Genomic DNA, 4,768 nt, shown 5'->3' with positions numbered 1-4,768 from the left:
AGCTCCGCCTCCCGGGTTTACGCCATTCTCCTGCCTCAGCCTCCCGAGTAGCTGGGACTACAGACGCCCGCCACCTCGCCCGGCTAGTTTCTTGTATTTTTTAGTAGAGACGGAGTTTCACCGTGTTAGCCGGGATGGTCTCGATCTCCTGACCTCGTGATCCGCCCGCCTCGGCCTCCCAAAGTGCTGGGATTACAGGCTTGAGCCACTGCGCCCGGCCCTTTTGTATTTTCTTTATTTTTATTTTTTAATTTTTTTGAGACCTAGTCTTGCTCTTACCCAGGCTAGAGCGCAGTGGTGCGATCTCGGCTCACTGCAAGCTCCGCCTCCCAGGTTCATGCCATTCTCCTGCCTCAGCCTCCCAGTAGCTGGGACTACAGGCCCCCCCTACCACGACCGGCTAATTTTTTGTATTTTCAGTAGAGATGGGGTTTTCCCGTGTTAGCCAGGATGGTCTCGATCTCCTGACCTCGTGATCTGCCTGCCTTGGCCTCCCAAAGTGCTGGGATTACAGGTGTGAGTCACTGCACCCGGCCAATTTTTGTATTTTCTGTAGAGACGGGCATTTGTCATGTTGCCCAGGCTGATCTCAAACTCCTCAAATTCTCACCTGGCCTATTTCTGTTTTTTAAATATTCATTTTTATGAGTTTGGGAGGTGGGACGTTAGTTCTTTTTCTTTGAGATATTGCTAATATTTTATTTCCCAGTTTTAGATTTGACCTTTGGTTCTATGATTTTTTAAAAAAAAATCATCTAAGATTTTTTTCCCTATACAGACGTTTTACATGGCCAAACATGTTAGTTTTTTTCCTCTGTTAAACTTCTAAATTTTGTGTTGTGTGTAGAAATTCCCTCCCCATTCTAAGTTAAAGACATTTAGTCATGTTTTTCTTTTTCTTTTTCTTTTTTTTTTTTTTGAGACAGAGTCTTACTATGTTGCCCAGGCTGGGGTGCAGTGGCACGATCTCAGCTCACTGCAACCTCTGACTCCCAGGTTCAAGCGATTCTTCTGCCTCAGCCCCCCAGTAGCTGGGATTACAGGCTCACGCCACCATGCCTGGCTGATTTTTGTATTTTTAGTAGAGATGGGGTTTCGCCACATTGGCCAGGCTGGTCTCGAACTCCTGATTTCAGGTTATCCACCCGCTTTGGCCTCCCAAAGTGTAGGATTATAGGTGTGAGCCACTGTGCCCAGCCCTAGTCATGTTTCTTTACTAAAACTATTTGTTTTGGCATGTTGATCTTATGTTTACTTTTATAGAGGGAGTGAGGGATGGATGGAATAAGTTTTACATATGACTTGTCAGTTGTGCCAACATTATTCACTCACATAACTTTTTTGCCAAAAAAAGGTTATTTTAGAGATGGAGTCTTGCTCTGTTGCCCAGGATGGCTTAAACTCCTGGATTCAAGTGATCTTCCTGCCTCAGCCTCCCAAAGTGCTGGGACTAGAGGCACACACTACTGCACCCATTTGAAAATTCAAATTTTGAGTCAAATTCTCCCAACATTCCTTTCCTTTCCTTTACCTTCTCTTCGCTTCCCTTCCCTCCGCTTCCCTTCCCTCCCCTCCCCTTCCCTTCGCTTCCCTTCACTTCCCTTCGCTTCCCTTCCCTCCCCTCCCCTCCCCTCTTTCTCTCCTCTCCTGTTCTCCTCTTTCTCTCCTTTTTCTCTCTTTCCTTTTTTTTTTTTTTTTGAGATAGGCTCTTGTTCTGTCACCCAGGCTGAGTGGTGGGATGAGTTTGCACTCAGCCTGGCTGATAGAACTCCTGACATATAATATTTGGACACTCGACATGGAGTCCACAGGACAACATTATTAGGAAAGCTCTATGATTTGTCTTCAGTTTACAGAAGGGCAATGTTAGAAAGTTTCCAAATTTTACGATGTGTTATTTTGTATATCACTTTTTTTTTTTTTTGAGATGGAGTCCCTCCCTGTTGCCCAGGCTGCAGTATAGTGGCGCAATCTTGGCTCACTGCAACCCTCGCCTCCTGAGTTCAAGCCATTCTCCAGCCTCAGCTTTCCGAGTAGCTGGGATTACAGGCACGTGCCACATGCCTGGCTAATTTTTGTATTTTTAGTAGAGACACGGGGTTTCACCATATTGGCCAGGCTGGTCTCGAACTCCTGATCTCAGGTGATTTGCCCACCTTGACTCTCCAAAGTGCTGGGATTACAGGCATGAGCCACCGCGCGCATCCTGTATATCGCTTTGCAATTCTCGTTTTTCTTGTTTTTTTTTTGAGATGGAGTCTCCCTCTGTTGCCCAGGCTGGAGTGCAGTGGTGGAATCTCAGCTCACTGCAACCTCTGCTTCCTGGGTTCATGAGATTCTTCTGCCTCAGCCTCCCGAGTAGTTGGGATTACGGGCATGTGCCACATGCCTGGCTAATTTTTGTATTTTTAGTAGAGACGGGGTTTCAATATGTTGGCCAGGCTGGTCTCAAACTCCTGACCTCAGATGATCTGCCTGCTTCGGCCTCCCAAAGTGCTGGATTACAGGTGTGAGCCTCCGCGCCTGGCCTGGTTTCAAACTTCTGCCCTCAGGTGATCCACCCGCCTCAGCCTCCCAAAGTGCTAGGATTACAGGCGTGAGCCATGGTGCCTGGCCTATAATCAGGTTATAATCCTCCTGTTAAAAATTTAATTCAGGGCCAGGCACGGTAGCTCTTGCTTGTAATCCCAACACTTTGGGAGACCAAGGCTGGTGAATCACCTGAGGTCAGGAGTTTGAGACCAGCCTAGCCAACATGGTAAAACCCTGTCTGTGGTAAAAATAAATAAAATTAGCCAGGCATGGTGGTCAGCGCCTGTAATCCCAGCTATTTGGTAAGCTGAGGCAGGAGGATCGCTTGAACCTGGGAGGTAGAGGTTTCAGTGAGCCCAGATCGCGCCACTGCACTCCAGCCTTGGCAACAGAGCTAGACTTTGTATAAATTACAATTTATAGTTTTCTCCTGTGATTGAAATGCTTGAACTGGATCTTATGATTAATTTATGTCTGGTATCTTTGCTCCTCTACTTTTGATAAGGCTTCTAAATGTAACTTCGGAAATTTTATATTTGCTAAAGTAAAAAGTTGTGTTTTTTATGATCATTTTAACGTAGCTTATTTTAAAGCTTTTTAAAAACTTTTTTCCTGTCCCTCGTCCTACAACTACAATCCAATACATACTAAATCTCAGTTGGCCAGCAAAAGGAAACCTATAGATTGAGATCAAGGTTTGTATTTTCTTTTTTTTGTTTCAAGTTTTTACCAAAGCTTGTATATAAGATTACTTTATTCCTGCATCTTCTCAATTGTTTCTTCCTTGTATTTGCCCTTTTCCTTTCCTACTTGGCGAGATTTGGCTTTCTGTTCAAGAATCTTTTTGCCATCTTTGTCCCGTTTTAGCCTAGTGAGAACCACCTTGCCGTGGTGAACGTCTACATGGACAGTTGTGCCATTAGCCTTTTCCCGTTGCACCCATTCATTGTAGATGACATGTTTCTTCCTGTAAGCTTGGACTACTTTGCCAATTTGCTGACTTTTATAGTGTCCTCATACAACCTGACCTTCATCAAAACCTTTCGGTTAGGCATGGATCACACATTGTACTTCTGTCTCAGCTCTTTGGAAACAGGGGAAGACATAATCTTCCTGCTAATGTTGGAAGTTGCATTGAAATGCCTTTTGCAGTTCTTGCCTCGATTGGAAGTCACAGAGGGATTGAATTTCATTTTGGCTGATCCTGCTTCGGTGATGGCTGCAGAAGGGAAGAGAAGGGTTTGTATTTTTAAGGAAGGTCTCCTTTCCCCACATATGTTTTAGTTGTCTGAAATCCATCTGGCTCTGCCAGTTTCCATGGAACTAAACGTGACAAGATAAAGAGTAGAGAAAAAAGAAGGAAAGTGTTACAACCTAGAAGTGATGAGCTGAGTTCCGCTTGTTGCGCTCTTTGGTCTGCTCCTACTTGATGTTCCAGTCCAAAGCTTGGTGGTTGAGTGGACAGAACACTTGCTGGGATCCTGCCTGGCCTCCATTACTCACCTTCCCTTTGATCATGGGCAGATCACCCAAAACCTCTGTAACTTGCCTCTATGTTTGTTAAAGTGGAGCTTGTGGTTTCTCTCGCTCTCTCTCCCACAACCCTCCTTTTTCCCAATCTTTCTTCTCTATCTCAGTTGTTCTGAGGGTCAGTGTAAAGAATTGCTGTAAAAACAGTCTGAGAGATCTGAAGTCCTCCATGAACACAAGAGAATGTTATTAATCCTTCCATACCAGTGCATGCTTTTAAGTCAGCAACCTGAATTCTTTATTCTCCTTTTCGTTTCATTTGTAATGTAGGGAATATTTTAGTTGTAAATAATGGTGATATTCAAAATATTTAACAACGACTATGGCAAAGGCAGTAGCCGATCACAGCAGAGGCTGGACATCTGCAATCAGATGACTGTACGGTATACTCCAAAGATTATTAGAACCACGTGCTCACCAGACTTTGAGAATCTCAAAGAGGCTTGGAGGCACCTTTCCCAAATAAATTTTGTTTTCTTTTTTTCAGAGACAGGGTTTTGCTCTGTTGCCCAGGTTGGAGTACAGTGGTGAGATGCTAGTTCACTGCAACATCTAACTCCTGGGCTCAAGCAGTCCTCCCCGCTCAGCCTCCTGGGTAGCCGGGACTGCAGGCACATGCCATCGTGCCTGGCTAATTTTAACTTTTTTTGTAGAGACAGAAAAAAAAAAGAGGTTATGTGGCTCACACTGGTCTTGAACTCCTGAC

The 4,768-nt window shown here is 44.8% G+C and overlaps 1 protein-coding gene and 1 pseudogene across 1 annotated transcript in view; one reads left to right on the top strand and one right to left on the bottom strand.

Annotated features, from left to right (window-relative positions):
• SLC25A16 (solute carrier family 25 (mitochondrial carrier), member 16) overlaps positions 1–4,768 on the top strand; it is a 49,366-nt gene that overhangs the window by 23,366 nt on the left and 21,232 nt on the right. The window lies entirely within an intron of this gene.
• LOC105549505 lies at positions 3,247–3,725 on the bottom strand (annotated as a pseudogene).

The sequence above is a fragment of the Mandrillus leucophaeus genome, unplaced genomic scaffold (genome assembly GCF_000951045.1).
Source record: "Mandrillus leucophaeus isolate KB7577 unplaced genomic scaffold, Mleu.le_1.0 Scaffold441, whole genome shotgun sequence".
In the NCBI taxonomy this organism is placed as follows: domain Eukaryota; kingdom Metazoa; phylum Chordata; class Mammalia; order Primates; family Cercopithecidae; genus Mandrillus; species Mandrillus leucophaeus.
Note: the sequence above shows the minus strand (reverse complement) of the source record. Positions and strands in the feature narration are given on the sequence as shown.